We start from the raw sequence: 12,234 nt of genomic DNA on the forward strand, positions 1-12,234 counted from the left end.
ATTTGATGGCTCTAGGCGAATACTCATTGGAGTTTAGAAGAACGATTGGGGTGAGGATTCTCATTGAATCCTATCGAATATTGAAAGGCCAGGATAGAGTGGGCATGGAGAGGGAGTTTCTAATAGTGAGGGGGGTCTAGCACCGGGGGTCACAACCTCCGAATAAGAGGCTTTAAATCAGAGATGAGAAGAAATTTCTTTTGCAAGACCATGGTGAATCTATGGAATTCATTTCCACAGTTGGCTATGGAGGCCTGGTCATTGGGTATATCTAAAGCAGACATAAAGGGCATAACATTTTATGGGAGGTAGCAGGAGAAAGGGGTTGAGTAACATAACAGTTAATAATGAATGGTGGAACAGTCTCAATGGGCTGAATGGCCTAATTCTGCTCCTATGTCTTATGCCTTATGTAGCTGTTCGTGTAGTTTAAACATTGTTCGTATATCTGCCTCAGCCACTCTATCCCAACCTCTGGCAGCTGGTTCCAGGCATGGACCACCCTCTCTGTGGAAAAGTTGCCCCTCAGGACCCTATTACATCTCTCCCCTCTTACCTAAACCTTTATCCTCTAGTTCTTGATTCCCCAATCATGGGAAAAAAGGGCTGTCTGCATTCACACAATTAATGCCCCTCAGAGATGCCACCCACCCCAGACATTCTCCTTTCTCCCCTTCCCAATGGGCAGTAGGTAAAAAAGACTGAAAGCACTTACCACCAATCCCAAGGGCAGCTTAGGAACATAGAAAACCTACAATACAATACAGGCTCTTTGGCCCACAAAGCTGTGCCGAACATGTCCTTACCTTAGAACTACCTGGGCCTCTATTTTTCTAAGCTCCCATGTACCTATCCAGGAGTCTCTTAAAATACCCTATTGTTTGCACCTCTACCGCCGTCGCCGGCAGCCCATTCCACGCACTCACCACTCTCTGCATAAAAAAACTTACCCCTGACATCTCCTCTGTATCTACTTCCAAGCACCTTAAAACTGTGCCCTCTTGTGCTAGCCGTTTCAGCCCTGAGAAAAAGCCTCTGACTATCCACACGATCACTGCCTCTCATTATCTTGTACACCTCTATCAGGCCATCCTCCGTCGCTACAAGGAGAAAAGGCCAAGATCACTCAACCTATTCTGATAAGGCATGCTTCCCAATCCAGGCAACAGCCTTGTAAATCTCCTCTGCACCCTTTCTATGACTTCCATGTACTTCCTGCAGTGAGGCGACCAAAATTGAGCATAGTACTCCAAGTGGGGTCTGACCAGGGTTCTATAACATTAAACTCAATTCCACGATTGATAAAGGCCAATGCACCATACACCTTCTTAACCACAGTGTCAACCTGCGCAGCTGCTTTGAGTGTCCTATGGACTCGGAACCCAAGATTCCTCTGATCCTCCACATTGCCAAGAGTCTTTCCATTAATGCCACCATATTTGGCCTACCAAAATGAACCAGCTCACACTTATCTGGGTTGAACTCCATCTGCCACTTCTACAGTGTGAATTTGAACTCCATCTGCCATTTGCCACACTACATCTACAGCTCTACCTTCATCAATGTGTCTAGTCACATCCTCAAAAAAATTCAATCAAGCTCATAGAATATGACCTGCATTTGACAAAGCCATGCTGACTATTCCTAATCATATTTTGCCTCTCCAAATGTTCATAAATCCTTCCTCTCAGTATCTTCTCCATCAACCTACCAACCACTGAAGTAAGACTCGCTGGTCTAGAATTTCCTGGGCCATCCCTACTCCCTTCTTGAATAAGGAACAACATCTGCAGCCCCCCAATCCTCCGGAACCTCTCACATCCTCATTGATGCTGCAAAGATCATCGCCACAGGCTCAGCAATCTTCTCCCTCACTTCCCACAGTAGCCTGGGGTACATCTTGTCCAGTCCCGGTGACTTATCCAATTTGATGCTTCCCAAAAGCTCCAGTACATCCTCTTCCTTAATATCTACATGCTCAAGCTTTTCAGTCTGCTGCAAGTAATCCCTACAATCGGCAAGGTCCTTCTTTGTAGTGAATACTGAAGCAAAGTATTCATTAAGTACCTCTGCTGTCTCCTTCGGTTCCATACACACTTTTCCATTGTCACACTTGATTGGTCCTATTCTCTCATGTCTTATCCTCCTGCTCTTCACATACTTGTAGGATGCCTTGGGGTTTTCAACCTCATGAGCTTCTACCTCATATCATAGAGTTTTAGAGAGACATAGAGCAATCCAGAATGGATACAGGCCTTTCGGCCCAGCCAATCCATGCAAACCATGGTGCCTGCTTAGCTTCTCCCAATTTCCTGAATTTGGCCAGTGTATCCTAACACTGTATTTCATCTGCCATTCTCTTAATCTAAGTCCTTTCGTAGCCTCTCTACTTCTTGAAAACTACATGCCCCTCCATCTATCTTCGTATCGTCTGCAAACTTTGCAACAAAGCCATCAATTCTGTCATCCAACTCAGTTACATATAAAGTGGAAAGAATCACACCCAACACAGTACCCTGTGGAATACCACTAGTCACTGGCAGCCAACCAAAAAAGGCTGCCTTAATTCCCATTCTTTGCCACCTGCCAATCAGCCACTGCTTTCTCCATGTTAGTGTCATATGCTGTAAGGTTTCGCTGCTAATGTAATGGTCTCTCTGTAATGTTTCACTGCTAAGGTAATGATTTCTCTGTAGCAGCAGTACTTGGGTTATAACTGGAAATACTGGGGGCTTTGGAACGTATTTCATCCAATGAGAGGCATGTTGTTTCTTTCATGTGGGGCTGAGAGAAGGTACAGTATTCATGGTTTTTTTGTTCAGCAGAAGATGGAGAAAGATGCCAGAACAGGGAAGTCGTAGACTACAGGACAGAGTGGACTTGGAATGGGATCAGGAGTTGATGCCCGGGGAGAAAATCAAGGGAGAACAAACCAACGGGAAAACCACGAGCTCCAACGCTGGCAAATAGACTGTTTCATGAGAATGGGCCTTTTTTTTTGTTTCTTTACTAACCCTATAATCAAGTTAAGAATTATGAAGCTCAATCATTTAATTGCATATTGTGTACTGTTTATTATTTCGAGGTCCTCAAGGAATACTTATTTTTGGTATTCACCAATGAGGGGGAACTTGATGACGGTGAGGACAATATGAGTGAGGTTGATGTTCTGGAGCATGTTGATATTAAGGGAGAGGAGATGTTGGAGTTGTTAAAATACATTAGGACGGATAAGTCCTCGGGGCCTGATGGAATATTCCCCAGGCTGCTCCACGAGGTGAGGGAAGAGATTACTGAGCCTCTGGCTAGGATCTTTATGTCCTCGTTGTCCACGGGAATGGTACCGGAGGATTGGAGGGAGGTGAATGTTGTCCCCTTGTTCAAAAAAGGTAGTAGGGATAGTCCGGGTAATTATGGACCAGTGAGCCTAATGTCTGTGGTGGGAAAGCTGTTGGAAAAGATTCTTGGAGATAGGATCTATGGCGTTTTGAGAATCATGGTCTGATCAGGGACAGTCAGCATGGCTTTGTGAAGGGCAGACCGTGTCTAACAAGCCTGTTAGAGTTCTTTCAGGAGGTGACCAGGCATATAGTTGAGGGTAGTGCAGTGGGTGTGATCTACCTGGATTTTAGTAAGGCATTTGACAAGGTACCACATGGTAGGCTTATTCAGAAAGTCAGAAGGCATGGGATCCTGGGAAGTTTGGCCAGGTGGATTCAGAATTGGCTTGCCTGCAGAAAGCAGAGGGTGGTGGTGGAGGGAGTACATTCAGATTGGAGGGTTGTGATTAGTGGTGCCCCACAAGGATCAGTTCTGGGACCCCTACTTTTCGTGATTTTTATTAACGACCTGGATGTGGGTGTAGAAGGGTGGGTTGGCAAGTTGGTGGTGTTGTGGATAGTGTTGAAGATTGTCGAAGATTGCAGAGAGACATTGATAGGATGCAGAAATGGGTTGAGCAGTGGCAGATGGAGTTCAACCCGGAGAAGTGTGAGGTGGTACACTTTGGAAGGACAAACTCCAAGGCAGAGTACAGAGTAAATGGCAGGATACTTGGTAGTGTGGAGGAGCAGATGGATCTGGAGGTACATGTCCACAGATCCCTGAAAGTTGCCTCACAGGTAGATAGGGTAGTTAAGAAAGTTTATGGGGTGTTAACTTTCATAAGTCAAGGGATAGAGTTTAAGAGTCGCGAGGTAATGATGCAGCTCTGTAAAACACTGGTTAGGCCACACTTGGAGTACCGCGTCCAGTTCTGGTCGCCTCACTATAGGAAGGATGTGGAAGCATTGGAAAGGGTACAGAGGAGATTTACCAGGATGCTGCCTGGTTTAGAGAGTATGGATTATGATCAGAGATTAAGGGAGCTAGGGCTTTACTCTTTGGAGAGAAGGAGGATGAGAGGAGACATGATAGAGGTATACAAGATATTAAGAGGAATAGACAGAGTGGACAGCCAGTGCCTCGTCCCTCTGCTCAATACAAGAGGACATGGCTTTAAGGTAAGGGGAGGGAAGTTCAAAGGGGATATTAGAGGAAGGTTTTTTACTCAGAGAGTTGTTGGTGCGTGGAATGCACTGCCTGAGTCAGTGGTGGAGGCAGATACACTAGTGAAGTTTAAGAGTCTACTAGACAGGTATATGGAAGAATTTAAGGTGGGGGGATATATGGGAGGCAGGGTTTTTGGGTCGGCACAACATTGTGGGCCGAAGGGCCTGTACTGTGCTGTACTGTTCTATGTTCTATGTACAGATTCGTAACAGGGGAACACAGAGCAGTATCCACCCAAACAAGATTTGTCAAGTTTGGACCGGGCCAGAGGTGTCTTTCCCGAGAGTAAATCACTAGCCGAAATTGAGGGTTACACGAGTATCTTTCCTGTAAAACCACAGGTTCTTGTCTTGTGAAGCAGCTTTATGTGTGGCACATTGTCAAAACCTTCTGAAAATCGAAGTACACAAAACCCACTGACTCTCCTTTCTCTATCCTGCCTGTTATTTCCTCAAAGAATTCCAATAGCTTTGTCAGGCAAGGTATCCCCTCAAGGAAACCATACTGACTTGGCCTATTTTATCATAGGCCTCCAAATACCGGCAAAACCTCTTCCTTAACAAACAGCTCCAAGAGTTTCCCAATCACTGAGGTCAGACCAACTGGCCTACCATTTCCTCTCTGTTGCTTCTCTCCCTTCTTGAAGAGTGGAGGGACATTTGCAATTTTCCAGTCCTCCGGAACCATTCCAGAATAGAGATTCTTGAAAGATCATGATTAATGTCTCCACGATCTCTACAGGCACCTCTTTCAGATCCCTGGAGTGTAGTCCATCTCAACCTTATTGCCTATCCCACAGAACATTCTCTGTTAGTGATATTTTATTCTGAATTCTTTTATTATTTTACCTTGTTCTACCTCAATGCACCGTGTGTTCTGCATGAACGCTTGTAATCTACTTTGGTACATGTGATAACAGTAAAACAACTTAAGATCAACTTTATACACCTCTACAAAGTCACCCCAGATTCTCACCACCACCCTTCTTACAGCACGTCCGCTTGCAACTGCCATGCGCCAGAAGAGACCATAAGACAGAAGAGTAGTGTTAGGCCATTCAGCCCATTAATTATGTTCTGTCTTTCCATCTTCCCATTTTCCCTCTCTGCCCCATTTTCCAGCCTTGTCCCGTAATTCTTGACAACCAAGAATCTATCAGCTTCCACTTTAAATTACCCATTGACTTGGCCTCCACAGCCGACTGCTGCAATGAATTTTACAGATTCACCACTAAAGAAATCCTCCTCATCTCTGTTCTAAAGTGATGTCCTATTCTGAAGCTGTGCCCTCTGTTCTTGGACTCCCCCACTGTAGGAAACATCCTCTCCACTATGTGCCTTCTCTATCTAGGCCTTTCACTATTTGGTAGGTTACAATGAATTTCCCCCCTCATTCTTCTAAACTCCAGTGGCTTCAGGCCCAGATGTGAGGACTAACACGATGACTGGAGATGAGGGAAGACGAGGGACCAGATCAGGGTCAGGGACCGAGGGATTAGGATTAGTGTTATAAATTGGAGTATGTGTGTGTGTCTCTCTCAGTCACTCTGTCTGCCTCTTCCTCTCTGATGCACCATCAATAACTCACTCTGAGACGTAAAAGCGAGGGTATCGGCTTTTATTGACTGGAAGAAGGAACAAGCAGTGAGTGACCACCATACTACATCCTGGAGACTGAGAGGCCGGGCTCAGACCTCCATCACCTTTATACAGGGGTCTGTGGGAGGAGCCACAGGAGCAGTCATCAGGGGCGTGTCCAGACAGGTATATGTAGTTCACCACACTCTCTCTCTATCTTCCCTGGTGTTCTGTCCACCCCAACCCCCGTCAGCTCTGTCTCCCCCATCACCCCCCACTCTGTCTCCCCTGCCTGCACTGACTCCCCCTCTCCATTTTCCCCTCCCCTCCATCTTTCTCTCTCTCTCTCTCCCCCCCCCCTTCCTGGTGGCCCTCCCTCCCTCCTTTTCCCCTCCCTCTCTGCTGTCCTCCCTCTCTTTCCCTCCTCATCTCCCTCTTTGCCCCTTTGTTGTTGGCCTCAAGTTCATGTTTCTGGCTCAGGGCAGCTACCCACCCCCCCCCCCACGGGTATTGATAAACTCACACCACTGGGTATGAAGCCACTGACACTGCATAGTGTTGTCAAGGTAACGATTGTTGCCAACTTCTACCTGTAGCCTGATCTACCTTGTTACCCCATTACTGTCCACTGAAAGGCCACTCCTCAGACAGGGTGACCATTTCGTTCACCTCTCGTTCTGCTTGGGGCCTGGCTTTTCGCCTCTTCGCGGTAGAACAATGGATGTGTCATCGTATGTTGTTTATTTGCTGCAGTTTGAGAGAAGTAGACGACTAAACCCTCTATTTAAACTCAAGGAGCCGGAGGAAAGGCACCCAGACCATGAGGCAGTACCCAGCAATGGGGTGAACGCTGGTGGGGAGCCCTCGCTGTTCCGGCTGCGGCCCTCGTGTTTCCTGGCAAAGAACCTCTATTTGCGGAGGTGCGTCGCCCTGCAGCCGATCCCCAGGGAGAGGAACTGAAGGTATCTGCAGGTCGATTTGCCCCAGTAGAGGTGCGAGCTGAAAGCAGGCCTTCCCGGGGTCGCCCCACAACCTCACAAGCACTGTGAGTGAGCACCTCACTCACACGCTGCTGAGGGTGAGGATTTTCTAAGCCCCATGTACCTATCCAGGATCCTCTTAAAAGACCCTCTCGTTTCTGCCTCCACCTCTGTCATCGGCAGCCCATTCCACACACTCACCACTGTCTGTGTAAAAAAAAAAAACAACTTGCCCTTAACATCTCCTCTGTAACTGCTTCCAAGCACCTTCAAACTGTGCCCTCTTGTGTTAGGCATTTCAGCCCCGGGAAAAAGCCTCTGACTGTCCACATGATCAATGCCTCTCATCATCTGGTACACCTCTATCAGGTCACCTCTCATCCTCCGTCGCTCCAAGGAGAAAAGGCCGAGCTCACTCAACCTATCCTCATAATTCATGCTCCCCGATCCAGACAACATCCTTGTAAATCTCCTCTGCACCCTTTCTGTGGTTTCCACATCCTTTCCTGTAGTGAGGCGACCGGAACTGAGCACAGAACTCCAAGTGGGGTCTGACCAGTTATTTGAGTTACTTTCACTAACAACGCAGGGCTGTGGGGAGAATGCGGGACAGTGGGAGCCCGGTAACTGACGTAGGTCTGTGGGAAGAATGCGGGTCTGTGCGAGCCCCGTGGCTGACACAGGGCTGTGCGGAGAGAGTGGGGCAGTGGGATTAGTTTGGGGACTGACAGGACTGTGGGGAGAGAGTGGGGCAGTGGATTAGTTTGGGGACTGACACAGGACTGTGGGGAGAGAGTGGGGCAGTGGATTAGTTTGGGGACTGACACAGGACTGTGGAGAGAGAGTGGGGCAGTGGATTAGTTTGGGGACTGACACAGGACTGTGGGGAGAGAGTGGGACAGTGGGATTAGTTTGGGGACTGACACAGGACTGTGGGGAGAGAGTGGGGCAGTGGATTAGTTTGGGGACTGACACAGGGCTGTGTGGAGAGAGTGGGGCAGTGGGATTAGTTTGGGGACTGACACAGGACTGTGGGGAGAGAGTGGGGCAGTGGATTAGTTTGGGGACTGACACAGGACTGTGGAGAGAGAGTGGGGCAGTGGATTAGTTTGGGGACTGACACAGGACTGTGGGGAGAGAGTGGGACAGTGGGATTAGTTTGGGGACTGACACAGGACTGTGGGGAGAGAGTGGGGCAGTGGATTAGTTTGGGGACTGACACAGGGCTGTGTGGAGAGAGTGGGGCAGTGGGATTAGTTTGGGGACTGACACAGGACTGTGGGGAGAGAGTGGGACAGTGGGATTAGTTTGGGGACTGACACAGGACTGTGGGGAGAGAGTGGGGCAGTGGATTAGTTTGGGGACTGACACAGGACTGTGGGGAGAGAGTGGGATAATGGGATTAGTCTGTGGAGAGTGGGATAGTGGGATTAGTTTGGGGACTGACACAAGAACGTATCCAAACACTGAGATGTTCCCCACACTAGGAGAGTGGAGTGCTGGGACTAGCGTGAGGACTGGCTCAGTGAGCTGTGACTTCTGATTCCTGGGTATTGACTACACATTGAGTGAGTCCAAATTGCCAACTCCAGAGTGACTTCTGAGGTGTGACCACTGCTCGTCCCAGTTACCCAGGTTAATTTGAAGGTTGAGTGAATGGTAAGGAAGGCAAATTCAACATTAACATCCATTTCCAGAGGGCTAGAATATAAAAGCAAGGATGTAGTGTTGAGGCTTTAAAGGCCTTGGTCAAACTACATTTGAAGTATTGTGAGTAGTTTTGGGCCCCTTATCTAAGAAAGTTAGCATTGGATTGAAAGGTTGTTCACAAGCATGATCCTGGGAATGAAAGGGTTAACGTAAGAGGAGCATTTGAAGGCTCTGGGTCTGTACTTGCTGGAGTTTAGGAGAATGAGGTGGGGAATCTTAATGAAATCCGTCGAATATTGTTATCTTCCTGTCCAGTCAATCAATACCTCTTATCATCTTTAACACCTTTATCAAGTTAATTCTTTGCTCTAAAGTTAATAGCCCTACTTTGCTCATCCTATCCCCCTAAGGCATTCTCTTTAATCCAGGCAGCATTCTGGTAAATCTAACCTGAACCCCCTCTGAAGCTTCCATATCCTTCCTGTAATGAGGAGATCAGAACTGAATACACCATTCCAAGCGTGGTCTAACCAGGGTTTAATATAGCTGCAACATCACCCTGTGGCTCTTGAACTCAAGTGCATCAGTCTGCGGTGTGTTTGGAGTGTGGCAGGAAACGAGAGCGTTCGGAGGAAACCCACGCGGTCATGGGTGAACTTGCAGGCAGTGGTAGGATTTGAACCCTGGTCGTGATCGCTGGACAAATGCACGTCATGTCCCTGCTCCTCTACAGCGTTCCCTGACTGCTGGAGGCTGGCATGCCACCACCCAGTGAGCATCCAGCATCGGCGACCCCTACCATCTTGGCCATGTTTGCTTCTCACTACCACCTTCAGGAGCCTTAAGCCCCACACCACCAGGTTCAGGAACAGGTATTACCCTTCAGCCATCAAGTTCTATGGTTTACATTGATATGAGAAATTCACACTCAGAAAGCTTTCATCCATGTCTTTTTATTGATCTAATGAACTAGTAGAGGTCATGCATCAACACAGTGCAGAAGTAGGCCCTTCGGCCCAACACATCTGTACCAACCACAGTGCCCATTAAGTTAGTCCCATTTGGTATGTGTCCCACAGAACCCCTCCTACCCATGTACTGAACCAGCTCTATTTAAGGGCCCCCCATCGCTCACAAAGAGACTGGTCCAAGAGTAGGAAGTTCAGCCTCACATTATTAGTCAACAGCTGTCATGGGTCGGTCAAGGAAAGCTGTCTCAGTATCTTAACGAGACACATTAGTTAGTTTGGATAGAAGACGGAGTATTCAGCAATTGGTGTCATGAGAGGAGTTGGCTTATTAACCTGTCGAAAGCTGCTTCTGCTCTGCTGGTCATTGATTCACCCATTCAAAGGATGAGGCAGTTCATTTCCATTGGTTACCTCGTTCCGGTTCTGGGAGGCTCGGGGGTATAAGAATAGCTCGTGTGAGAAACTTGTTCTCTTTCCTCTGTCTCTAGGGGCTCGTTTCAGGCTGAAGTCACAACCAGCACTGAAGGACCATTGGGAAAGAGTGTTGTAGACAGAGATAGGTCCCCACTTTTGTTTAGTTCAGTACTCATTTGTAGCATGCTTGGTTGGGGAGATTTATTGGAGTACCCGTTTAGCTAATAGAATTACTAAATGTTTCATATTGTGGTTCTATGTTGTTTAGGGTAGTTTAGACAAGCACTTGTTTAGCTAGATGTCTGGTTTAGTGTTTCACTGTCCATGAATAGTTAACATATTCACTCACAATCTGTGTTGCCTGGTTCACTCACTGGAACCTTGAATCTGTTATCATGTTACAATTGGAACTTTTAGGGTAATGAGCTCCCATGTTTTCTGACTTTTACATAACTGGGTTAAATATCTGAACTCCTGATCGAAAGGTCTGTTTATATATAAGGCTTGGCTCAAAATGTACCAGCAGCTTTCTCAGAAATGATGTAATTTCATAGCACAATGTTAGTGACTGATCTCAATCGCAAAGGTGGGGGAGAGTGGGGGGGGCGAGAAACAAACCATGGATGTTACAGAGATACAACGAGGAGAAAGCTTCCCCTTAGACAAGTTCAAAACAGGAAATTGGTCTTTTCATGGAAATAAAATTCATCGAACGTTCCCAATACATCGGAGTCCAGCTTCGCATTCTGTGAAGGGAGAGCGAATGAGGTTAAGTACTGAGATTACTCTGATGTTAAAAGAGGAAACATGAAATACTTCACAATTCTCAGACGGGGGTGTTGTTTAGGAGTTCACGGTCAGGGCAGGTACGTTGGCCAAGTTGTTGTGAGGTATTTAATGAGTAACTGGACAAAGAGGTTTGGTTTCAAGCTGATTTTCCATGTATAAGATCAGGTCAGGAGTCCACAAGGCTAGAGTCCATAACAGCAGAGTTTATGTTCCTCTGAGCTCAAAATACGTTCATTGTCGAGGTCCATAAACTGCACTGAGGCTCATTTCTGCAGAACAGTACTGCACAGGAATTGGCCACAATGATGTGCCAAACTTGCTAAAAAGCCAATCAAAGGCACCCAAACACATAGAACAGTACGGCACAGGAAAGGGCCTTCCTACACACATATATGGGAAAATAGGGATATAGTGGAATTTATGAAAAACTACACGTAACAACTGTTGTGCAAATGGAAATGAATGAATGTGTTGTAGAGTCCTGGAAGATGAGTGTGTAGGTTGTGGATTCAGTTCAGTGCTGAGGTGAGTGAAGTTATCCACACTGGTTGAAGGGTAATAACTGTTCCTGAACTTGGTACTGAGGGACTTAAGGCTCCTATACCTCCTGCCCAATGGTAGAGGCAAGAAGAGAGCATGGTTTGAATGGTGGGAGCCTCAGCTTTACAAGGCAGATGTGACTTTTTTTAAAACCAACTCTGAGGACCTAACCTGGTCCCAACATATTGAATCAGCTATAAAGAAGGCAAGACAGCGACTATACTTCATTAGGAGTTTGAGGAGACTTTGTATGTCAACAAATACACTCAAAAACTTCTATAGATGTACCGTGGAGAGCATTCTGACAGGCTGCATCTCTGTCTGGTACCGGCGTGGAGGGGGGGTGCTACTGCACAGGACCGAAAGAAGCTGCAGAGGGGTCATAAATTTAGTCAGCTCCATCTTGGGTACTAGCCTACAAGGTACCCGGGACATCTTCAAAGAACGGTGTTTCAGAAAGGCAGCGTCCATTAAGGACCCCCAGCACCCAGGGCATGCCCTATTCTCATTGTTCCCATCAGACAGGAGGTACAGAAGCCTGAAGGCACACACTCAGTGATTCAGGAACAGCTTCTTCCCCTCTGCCATCCGATTCATAAATGGACATTGAACCAGTGAACACTACCTCACTGTTTTTTTTAATATTATTTCTGTTTTTCATGATTTTTAATCTGTTCAATATACATACTCTGTAATTGATTTATCTATTATTATTACTTCTATATTATGTGTTGCATTGAACTGCTGCTGCTCAGTTAGCAA

The 12,234-nt window shown here is 46.8% G+C and overlaps 1 protein-coding gene across 1 annotated transcript in view; it reads right to left on the reverse strand.

Annotated features, from left to right (window-relative positions):
* Positions 1-9,695: 9,695 nt before the first annotated feature.
* LOC140715983 (HLA class II histocompatibility antigen, DR beta 4 chain-like) overlaps positions 9,696-12,234 on the reverse strand; it is a 34,865-nt gene continuing 32,326 nt past the window's right edge. Inside the window, exon 8 of the mRNA XM_073028604.1 lies at positions 9,696-10,889. The gene's annotated coding sequence lies outside the window, so the exon portion shown is untranslated. The remainder of the gene's footprint in view (positions 10,890-12,234) is intronic.

This window comes from Hemitrygon akajei, chromosome 24, assembly GCF_048418815.1.
Source record: "Hemitrygon akajei chromosome 24, sHemAka1.3, whole genome shotgun sequence".
NCBI classification, from domain to species: Eukaryota; Metazoa; Chordata; class Chondrichthyes; order Myliobatiformes; family Dasyatidae; genus Hemitrygon; species Hemitrygon akajei.